This window comes from Carya illinoinensis, chromosome 10 (assembly GCF_018687715.1).
Source record: "Carya illinoinensis cultivar Pawnee chromosome 10, C.illinoinensisPawnee_v1, whole genome shotgun sequence".
NCBI classification, from domain to species: Eukaryota; Viridiplantae; Streptophyta; class Magnoliopsida; order Fagales; family Juglandaceae; genus Carya; species Carya illinoinensis.
The window spans coordinates 37339935-37351992 of NC_056761.1; positions in this window are offsets into that span (position 1 = coordinate 37339935).

Here is a 12058-nt window from a genome sequence, read left to right on the forward strand (position 1 = left end):
ACAAAAAGGCAGGCCATGGTCTTTTGATCGAAATCTACTATGCCTTAACACATTTGACAGTAGATCTGCTCCAAAAGACATAGTGTTCAATAAGAAGTTCATGTGGATTTAAATTCACAATATTCCTCTTGGTGGCATAACAAGAGATGTAGGAGTGCAAATTGGCAGAATGGTTGGTGAGATGGTAGAAGTTGATGTTGATGAAGAGAGTATTGGATGGAGGCCTTATCTAAGGGTAAAAGTTGCTATCAATATTCACAATCCTCTTATGAAAGGCATGCATCTTAACATGGCTAGGAACAAAGTATGGATCTCTTTCCTATATGAGAGACTGTCATCTTTCTATTTCAAGTGTGACATCATAAAACATGGGGAGAATTGATGTTTAGTGGATTCTAACACAATTTCTTTGCACGGTAACTCTAAACACCAATATGGGGTGTGGCTCAAAGCCCCAAGCTCAAGGGATGTGTCCAAAAATAGTCAGTTTGGCTATGGAGTCAAGGAGTAGACAGGCTCTTAATCACCAGATTTGCGTGGGGAAGAGGATGACATGGCAGGGATTAAGGCCAACTATGGAAAAGGAGTAGGCAGAGCAAAAGTTGTTGCAGAATCGAAGGATAATTCTATGAAGTCAGGAGATGATCAAGAAACTTACCATGGAGAGTAGCCAATAGTAGCCAAAGATCATGTATCTCATAAGGAAGGTGGATATTTCAATGAGGAGCCATCATAAGAAGATAATGATCATTTGTTTAAGGAATTGTCGAAATCTAGGGACACCTATATGGTAAGTATTTAGGAAGGCAACCTAGAGAATATCTCTCATCTAGTCACGTGTCTTTTGAATAATTTTAAGGAGAATGACTTGCACATGACCAATTCTACTAAGGCAACAAAATGAAAGAGGTGGGCACATGACAAACAAGTTTAGAATATTGATGTTCATACTTCTAAGCATATAGGTCATGTTGATTATGTGAGTCACAAGCTTGATGGCAAAAGGCCTATAAGAGAGGGGGGAGGGGGAATGGAAATAACTCTGGTTCTAAGAAAAGCAAATGCTTGTTGAATGAGGATGAGGAGGTTACCAATATATTGGCAGTGGCTAGTCATATCAACGAGTCTGTTAAGATGGAACTGCCAAGAGCTTAGAAACCCTCAGTCAGTCAGATTATTTAGTCTTTTGAATAAGGAAAAGTGCCCTAACATAGTGTTATTGGTAAAGACTAAAAGTTCTAAGATCCATATGGAGGAAGTTAGAAGAATTTTGAAATTTGATAGTTGTCTTATTGTTGAAAGTGTGGGCTATTGTGGTGGATTTGCTTTAAAGTGGAAATCTGAATGGAGTGTCAGAATTTGCAACTACACTAGATGGCATATCAGTGCAACAATTCAGGAGGGTAAGAATGGACCTATTTGGATGTTCATGGGGTTTTATGGAAATCCTAACACTTCGAAAAGGGATGATAGTTGGGAGCGTCTGAAATATCTCAAACCTCTATCATCTATGGCTTGGTTATGCACAGGTGACTTCGATGAGATTACTTGCCAGAGTGAGAAGGTGGGAGTAGCCTATAGACCTTATAAACAAATGGAGTCTTTCATATAAGCTCTTGATTTTTGCTCTCTTAATGACTTATCTACCTCGGGCCAAAAGTTCACATGGCCTAATAACAAACATGGAAGGGAATTCACTAAAGAGAATTGATAGAACCATGGCAAATCACGAGTGGAAGAATTTGTTTCCAAATGCTATATATAATATGCTGTCTGCTATTAAGTTTGATCATTCTTCTCTTCATATCAACATGGTTAGGAACTTTATAGGAAGGAGGAGGTTGAATGTTATTTTCAGATATGAGGTAGCTTGGGCTTCAAGGGAGAAATGTTTTAAAACAGTAGAAACAACTTGTTGTAAAGGGACAGTAGGAGATGGTGGGGCTTCAATGATAAGGAACAAGCGAGCAAACTATCGATAGCTCTCCATAAGTGGAATATTGGAAAAATTAGACAGGATTCAAGAGTAATGAACAAGGACTTGTCTATTATTGGAGAACTTCAAAAGCATGGAACTGGTGATTATATTGACAAAGTTAAGAAGCTACAACTCTAGGTGGAACAGTCACTAGCTGAAGAGGAAACTAAATGAAAGCAACAAGCCAAACAACACTGGTTGAAAAATGGTGATAGAAATACTAAGTTTTTCAATATGCAAGCCAATCAGAGGAGGAAAATAAATGCCATCAAAAGTATTCTAGACCAGAATGGAGTATTGGTCACTGAGCATGATCAGATTGATAATATCTTTACAGGTTTCTAAACTAACCTTTTTACCTCCTCTAATCCCATTAAAACTTAGAGAAGTTTGCATGGTATGGTCCCAAAGGTCACTCATGATATGAATCTTAGATTACTGATGCAGTTCATTGAAGAGGAAGTTAGGGAGACAGTTTTTCAAATGAATCCATTGGGATCCCAGGTCCTGATGGTTTCCCAACTCAGTTATGTGAGCTAATTGGGAAGGATATATGTAATTTCACTCTCCATACACTCAACTAGGGTGGGCCCCTTAATCATATTAATGATACCTTCATCACTCTCATTCCCAAAATGAAGGACCAAAAAAATTGACTAACTATAAGTCTATTAGCTTGTGCAATGTGTAGGGGTATAACGAGTCTGATTCGGTCTTGTTTTGTACAATTTTTGGAACCGAACCATTTATAAAGATTTTGCATTTTTAAGAACCGATTTTATATCGATTATCTTCATAAACCGGTACTTTTAGTTTTATCAATTCCAGTCTGATACAGTCCAATTTTTTGGTTTTAGTATAACTATATTATTATAAGTTATAATGATTTAATATTGTATTAGTATTACTATATAAAAGTTATTTAATAAAGTACTATTATTGATAATATAGTACTATTATTAATATTAAATCAATAAGTACTAGTATAATATAGTACTAGTATTAATATTATTATAAAAAAGTGATTTAATATAGTATTAGTATTAATATACATTAGTATACTAATTTATACCAATTAATTAAAGCGAAATGTAATTACTATACTAATATATAGTAGTATTACTAATGTATTATGTATTTATCAAAAGGATTCAAAGAAATATGTTGAGAATTTGTTGGGCCTAAAAATGTAATTAATATATATTTTTTATATTAATAACACATGATCAAACAAATGTTCATATTTAATATTATAATTTTATGTTATAAATTATAATATATAATTATTTCATATATAAAAGTTATATATAATATTTTATATAATATTAAAAATTAATTATATATATAAACATGAACCGGTCTGATCCTGAAAATCCTAGAATTGGAACCGAACCAATTCTATCCAGTTTGTGAAATCATGGAACCAATCTCGAACCGAGCCAATCCAAAACGAGACCAACCGGTTCGGTCCAGTTTAGACCAGTTTTCTAGTTTAAACTTTCACCCCTAGCAATGTGATTTATAAAATATTTTCAAAAACTTTGGCTAAGAAGCTTAAATCAATGCTACATGAGATCATTTCTTTTAACCAAAGTGTTTTTGTACTAGGAAGGCTTATCACTGACAACATTTTAGTGGCTTATGAGACTCTCTATTCAATGAACTCGCGGATGAAAAGGAAAACAGGTTTTATGGCTCTTAAACTTGACATGAGTAAAACTTATGATAGAGTTGAGTAGAGTTTTCTTGACGTAGTGATGATCACATTGGGTTTTAATCAAAGACGGATCTCCCTCATTATGTCTTGTATTACATCAGTGTCCTATTCAATATTGATTAATGGAGAGCCTTAAACAACTTTCAATCCTTCTAGGGGCCTTAGATAGGGAGATCTCCTCTCTCCTTAGTTGTTTATTATTTGTGCAGAAGCTTTGTATTCTCTATTATCTCAAGCTGAGGCCGGTTGTAGTATTACTAGTGTTCCAATTGGAAAGGGCCCTGTTAGCACCAATCACTTATTTTTTTTTACAGATGACAGCATTCTCTTTTACAAGACTAATGCTGAAGAATGGTACAAGATTTCTTAGATCCTAGAAACTTATGAATTGGCTTCTGGACAAGTCCTAAACAAAGAGAAGATCTCTATATTCTTAGCAGAAACACACCTAAAGCTACTCAGAAGAATATTCTAAGTATTTTTGGGGTCAATTCTTCAGTTTCTATTGAGAAATACCTTGAACTTCTTGCTATGGTGGGAAGATCAAAATCTGCTACATTTCATTTTCTTATTGATAGAACTTGGGCAAGGATTTCAAACTAAAAAACAAAATTCCTTTCAACTGCCGGTAAAGAGGTGTTTTTGAAGGCTATTTTTCAAGCAATTCCCACTTATGCTATGGGAATTTTTCTCCTTCCTCTATCTATTACTCAAAGACTTAACAAGCTCCTGAAAAAATTCTTGTAGGGTTATAATGAAGATCACTCGAAGATTCAGTGGGTTAAATGGAACCAGATGAGCCATTCCAAGGACCAAGGTAGGTTAAGTTTTAGAGATTTCAGGAGTTTTAATATTGTCATACTTTCCAAACAAAACTGGAGGATGCTTCAGAATCCTACATCTCTCCTTGTACAAGTTTTTAAGCAGAAATATTTCAAAGATGAGAACCTGTTGGATGCTAAATTGGGCTATAGCCTCTCTTATACTTGGAGGAGTATTTTTGCTGGTTTAAAGCTGCTAAAGAAATGCCTATTTTAGACAATTGATAATGGCAAATGAGTGAAAATTTGGGAGATATGTGGATTCCAAGACCTCATTCATTTAGAGTTTTATCACCTAGGGTGGATTCTGGAAGTTATGATCTAGTGGCTAACTTAATAGATTATGATGTGAAAGTATAGAAAGAAGACTCTTTGCAACAATTATTTTCTTCTCAGGCAGTGGATTTGATCAAGTCCATACCAATTAGCCTGGGGGCAGAGAAGACAAACTAGTGTGTATTCATTCTAAGAATATTTTATTCTCTGTTAAAAGTGTCTATCATCTTCTCAAAGATATAGAAGCCAGCTCTATAGATGAATCATCAATGGGAGGTGGAACCAGGGAGGTTGGAAAGCTATTTGAAAAATGAAGGATCTTAATGTAATGAAAATGTTCATTTGGAGGACTTGTAATGAAGCTATTTGGAAAATGAAGGTTCTTAATGTAGCAAAAATGTTCATTTGGAGGGCTTGTAATGAAGCTCTTCCCACTATTTCCAATTTAGTGCACAAGACAGTGAATTGAGTTGAGTTGAATTGGGATGAAAGTTAAAATTTGAATAAAATATTGTTAAAATATTATTTATTATTATTATTATTATTATTATTATTATTATTATTATTATTATTATTATTATTATTTTAGAATTTGAAAAAGTTAAATTTTTTATTATATTTTGTGTTAAAATTTAAAAAAATTGTAATAATTAAATGAAATGAATTGAGAAGAGTTGAGAGGAGTTTGAGACTCAAACTGGAAGAGGAAGATAATAGAGGATTGTATATGCCCTATTTGTGGATTGATATATGAAACCTTAGGACATGTGCTATGGGATTGTGATGTTGCTAGAGATGTTTGGAGCCAGAGCTATAGAAAAATTTTTAAAAAAATGGTGTGCTAGTATAACACCCGAGTCCAATGCCAAACTGTTTTCAAATTTTTTATTTTATTTATATGTGCAGAAAATGCAATTTGAGTTTTCAAATATCTTTTTAGAATATAGACTATGGGCCTAAAATTTTTGTTTTGATAGGTTACGATTTTACCTTGGGTTTGATATTTAGTTTAAAAATCTTTTATAGGCCGAGATATCTTTTTAAACAAGTTGGATATTTTTTTTTTCCTTTTTTCTATTAAGTTTGAGACAAGGTCCAAAATTCATGAATTAGCCCATTTATTTATTTGTCTTTTTTTTTTTTAATTTCAAATTTCATCACTTTATTATCACGCATTGTACAAGTTCACACATAGCCCCTATAGACTCCACTTCATGCACAACTTCACATCCGTTTACACTGCATGCACGTTTCTTCCCTTTCCTCCTCTAGGACTTAATTTTCCATTCACCTATAAATATTCATACATTCCTCCCTTACATTTTAGAAAGTACCCACTGCTGCCAGCCTTTGGCAAAATCCTTCCTAGCTGCACCACCGCAAGTTGTTGCCTCCAAATCTTGGTGCATAAACACACCCAGCCTCCATCACACAGCACATCTTAAACCTCTGTCCAGACCACTCAATGTTGTCATGTTCGTCCACCGCATGAAAAACCTACCCAGACCATACCACCGTCGCTCAGCTACCATAAAACCACCATGGGTTGCACCACCATACCCCCACATGTAGCGTTTTTGTCCCCTATTTTAAGTAATAAGAAATAGAGCACCTACTGCCCTTGTGACTTGCTGTAAACTGCCGTTACTAAGAGCCAACCCCGTTGGAAATCCCACAAAAATATCTCCAAAATCAGCCTACCATCCTCCTTTCAAGTTCCGACACGGTCGCACATCTCCTTGTTGCCTCTCAGTGAGTATCTCGCACGGTTCCTCCCCCTCTCACGTCCCTTTCTCTCTTTCTCTCTCCCCCCCGCATGCCATGCTCTCTCTCATCGTGATCTCTCTCTCTCTCTCTCTCTCTCTCTCTCTCTCTCATCACTTTGTCTATCTCTCTCACCCTCACAGTGCGTGACTGACGCCAAACTCTTTCCTCCGCTCACTACCTCTACTCTCGGTGATCTTGAGTTTTCATCCCAACATCGCACGACATTTATCCTCTATAAGATATCATTGTTTTACTCAATTGTTATGTTTCAGTTTTTCCAAAGTGTATGAAAGTTTTTCTTCAATTATACTAAAATGTCCTTTAAAGCCTTTAATTTTTTATGTAGCCTTTCAAGTAGAACTTTCTGGTTTTACTTGGCCTGTTTCCTTTTATTGACCTTATTTTAAATAAATGTTTTTATAAAGAGAATATACTTTTAACGACATTTGAAAAAATGGATATGATATTTGTATTCGATTATGTGCTTTAATAGGTTTTCGATTGAGAAAATATTGAAGAACTTAGAAAGTGATAGCATTTATACAGTTAAGAGAATTTTAGGCTTTGTGGAATTAAAATAGGTTTTTTAGGTGTAAATACGGGTTATATATTCATTTGGAGATTTATTCAAGTTACATAAAGTTTTTATAAGTGATTATTGATATTAGTTTGACACTATTTTGAGGAGATTCAGAGAAATTAAGAAATTCAAGTAAACAGGATTTCTATACTAGACTTTACATAATAAGAAAATGAAACGAGGTTGACTTTTAAAATATGCATGTTTATTTTGAAAAGAATTATGAAAAACAACCTCAATTATATGTTTTGACATTATTCATGAACTCTGTATAAAGGAGAAAGTACCTTTGTCATGACTAGTATAGACATGAGTTTATTTTTGCATATTATTTGTGAACTTTGTAAAAAGATTGAAAATGAGATTCTTAAGATTTTGTTATGGTTAAGATGAAGATACCTTGATTTTTTTTTTGTTGAATACATGAGATGATCTGAAACTATATAGTTTTTGTTCTAATATGATGTGTAAGCTAAAAAACCTTTGGCATGACTTTCTGATTATGAATTTAATTTTACTTCTGTTTTGTTCAGTTACGATCCAACCATGAGTTATAATAGTGGATACGGCCCAACCACGGGTTATAATAGTGGACACGGTCCAACCACGGATTATAATAGTGAATACGGCTCTGCCACGGGTTATAGTAGTGGTCCTTGTTTGAGTGCACACCTTGGTGACAGAGTGATTATGTTCTGCCTGGTTATCCGCAGATGCACAACCCCACCACGGGGTTATACATGAACTTTGTTCTGATATGATATTCTGATTTGATGCTCTGATATGATGATGATCATCATCATTTATGCTATACCAAAAGAATTATTTTTTAATAAGATTGTTTTTGAAAGTTTCGATCTGATATTTTGATACATGTTTTGCATTCTGAAAGTAAGTATTTTGATTTTAGTATTATAAAAGTAATTGTTTGGTTCTACATTCTGGACTCTATAAATGCTCATATTTACACCCTAGTATATGTTCTTTATTTACTAAGTTGTTGATAACTTATCCCTTATCTCCATAATATCTTTTAGATAATTTTGATACTTCAGCTGGGAGTCAAGAGTAGAAATTGTTAACAATATTCGATGATCGTTGAGGAATAAGTGCTAAAGGGTACAAGTAGTTACTGGGGAGTTTTATTTGATAGATTTATTATTTATGTTATTTTGGTGTTTTGAGTTATGGATATTTATGAGTGTTGGAGGAGTTTTTAATTTATTTTATTGAGGTTTTACTTGAGTATCTTGATAGAAGAATAAGTACACTTGGTTTGAATAAATGAGTTTATTATTTTGGAGTCTTTGGATTATATATGGTTGTGTTTTGGAGATATTTCCATGTTATAAGAATTAACTCTCCGACCCCTATGGAATCGAGGCGTTACAACTAGAGTGATTATTTTCTAGATATATGGAAACACATGGTTAAAACGTTGGAGTAGGATGAGCTTGAGGAGGCTGCTATGACCATGAGACTGATATGGGCAAGAAGAAATAAGATCACACATGTGAAAGGATTCAAACACCCAATTGTGCTTCTTAGGAATGTAAGAAATGAGTCACTATTGTTTAAAAACTCCACTAACCTGCCCCTCATAAGGAGCTCATTCCCCACTCAAATGGTAGAAACCTCTAGAGGAAGTTTATAAGCTTAATTGGGATGCTGCTACTAAGAGTACAAATGGCAAGATTGGCATTGATGTGATAGCTAGGGACTTTAAAGGTTAGGTTCTTGGCATTCTTAGAGCTCCTAGACAAATGAATGATAATTCTTTCACTGCAAAAGCTATGGTTTGTTGGCAGCTGCTTTTTTTTTTTTTGCAAAGAACTAGGTCTCACAAAGATCATTCTTGAGGGAGATGCGCTGCAAGTGGTTAAAACGCTGAATAATGCTACTACAGATTGGACCTTAGAGGGATTATTGATTGAGGATACAAGAAAAGTCCTAAATTCTTTTGCTACCTGGTCAGTGATTCACACCAATAGAGGTGCTAATATGATAGCTCATTTTCTGGTTAAAGATGCTCTTAATCCGGATAAAGACATGTATATTTTGGAAGATTTTTCTCAATGTATTCAATCTACTGTTATCAATGAGTTGCATTATGTGACGCCCCCAAATCCCCACGCCTGAACACGGGGAAATTGAGACGTCCGGATGGTGACAACCCGGGTCACCATCCCATCGACGGGTGCCGAGTGTGTGCAAGGCAACAGATGTGTACAGAGAAACACGCAGCGGATAACGAAAGTCATAACCAAGTACCAGAATTTTTCTTAACGTAATACAAGCTGTTTAAAACGTACATAGATAAAATATTACAAAACACAAATACAGTTTTAACAAATAAAAAGATAGCATCAGCAACCCGGCGGAGGCGCATCCTCGGGCTCAGCCTCCTCCTCATCGTCCTCTAACTCTGCACCAAAAGCTACGGAACCACGAATGGTACCGCAGGTAAGTAAAACCCAAACACTACCAGATAAAAACACATAAAACTCAAACAAGATGCATGAACCATGCCCAATGCCCAAAGCCCGTAAACACCAGTTTTCCACACACGCCAAAAACCCATTTGGCCCAGAACATACCCTTTCCGAAAAACACGCCAAAAGTCACATTTGGCCGCCAAAAGTCCATTTGGCCCAATATCTCGCCAGAAGTCCATCTGGCCCACGCCAAAAGTCCCATTTGGCCTCATAAACCATTATCCAATTTTAACCGTATGCACCATGACCTCCCCTAGGGGTCATCCGCACACCCTGGCTCCAGTGTCACACCGTAGAGTACCACCACGCATGTGACACCTAACGAGCGATGCCCAGTTCCGCGCCCCGCGCGTGCGTAGCCAAGCATCCTCTAGCCCTCGCCAGCGAAGGGCCACGGAGTCGGTGAGTAGGGCGATGCCCGGTTCCGCGCCCGGCGCGTTCGTAGCTAAGCATCCCCTAGCCCCGCTCCCGTCATCTCTCTCGACAACTCAGGGGACATCACTCAGTTTATTCCGCTCCCGAGTGACCAGAGGAGCTCCACCGAGATAATAACCCATCCCGGCTTGGGCTCGTGATACACACGCACCCGTAAAACCACTCACGCCAATACACAGGCTTTTCACACATAAACAAAAACACACGTGCATGCACCATGAAATGCCATATCAATGCATAATAAAATAACCAACCAACATAAATCAATTAAACAGACAACTCCGTCCTCCATCCATCCGACCCCCGAAACTCCTCGGACTCAGTCCGGAATCAACAACCAACAACAGTAAATAATTGAATGAGCAATATATATTAAAATCTGAAAATAGGGTTTGGAAAATACTTACAGCGCTATATGGCAATTTTAGAAAACAAGCGGCGTTGCAAACGGCGGAAAAACAGCAACGTCACAGTGAAAATTCACTGTGGCCGTGGGTTTGAAAAACCCACTTTTGAACGGGGACAAACTAGGACACGAAATTGATAGGGAATGGTCTAGGGATGGTTGTGAAGCTATTGGAAGTGGTGGTTGGCCGTGGGTGGCGGCGGAATCGCCGGAAATGGCTGGATTACCCAAAACGGAAACTAAGCTCGTAGGAGCTGTTCCGGTGGTCGTTGGAGGCCGGAAATGGGTGGGTTAGGACGGCAAGGAGTCGGTGATGAAGTGGTGGCCGGAGGTGGAGCGACAGCGGCGGATCGGAGCCAAAACCGTGCGGCTTTGCTGGGCTTTTTCCGGCCAAATGGCCGGCCGGTTGGGGGTGAGCTTGGGTGGGGTGGTGCACCGGAGGGAGAGGAAGAGAATGGGACCGGTGGGAGGCCGAACGGTGGCCGGACGGCGGCGGTAGGGGCTGGAGAAGGGGACGCCGGCGTGAGGGAGAGGGAGGAGAGAGAGAGAGCACGGGGGGGGTTCCGGATCGGGGAGAGAGAAGAGAGAAAAAGAAAAAAGAAAAAAAGAAAAAGAAGGAAAAAAGGAAAAGAAGGGAAAAAGAAAAAGGAAAAAGAGAAAAAAAGGAAAAAGATGTGAAAAGAGATGAGGTTCAGTCCTCACTCCGGGAAAACGAAACAAACCGCCAAAAAGATTAAAACCACAAAACAACTAAAAGAAATAAAACACAACCTCAAATAAAATAAATTAAATCAAAAAACCAATTTTAAAACGCAAATAAATTAAAATAAATAACTGATATATTAATTAAAATAAAAACAATTATTTCAGCGAAAATACACTTAAAAGCGGGTCATCACACATTAAATCTTCAGTTATAAATAAAGATCAGTTTCCTTAAAAAAAGTATATAAAATACAATTAGCATGTAATAAATATAACATATATTATGAGTTTCAAAATGAGTTCAAACAAGTCGCGTTTACACTAACTTTACTTAGGAGCTTAATTTGAGCTAAGCTGAGTTTATACGAATTTTGTTCTTTTAATATTCAAAAGAATATTAATGTTTACAAATATCTCATTTATTAGACGAATTGAGTACCATATATAAACTGAACTTGAATTATTCACGAATTGCTCTATTCATTTGCAGCCTTGCCACGAAACATGGATTGAGCCCACACAAATCCAAGTTTTATAGATGCAGTAAGAAGCTAGATACTATTTCTATAAGGAAGTTGGAGTTGAATGGTAGAGCCAAGATACAGATGAACACAACTTTTCGCACTTTCATAGTTTCAAGGTTAAAACCCAAAGCTTTTGGGAACCTTGAATTTTTATTAAAAGATTGTTGTAACATTTAGTGGCAGAACTACGTTAAGCATGGTCCCTCCAAATTTTTTTGAAAATTTAAAATATCCTTAAATTTTATTCATAATTCTATGAATATAGAAAAGACCCCTCAAAAAATTTATAACCCCCACATGATCTCCAAAATTCTTTAAAATTTCATTATACATAGAAATGTCTATCTTCATTTT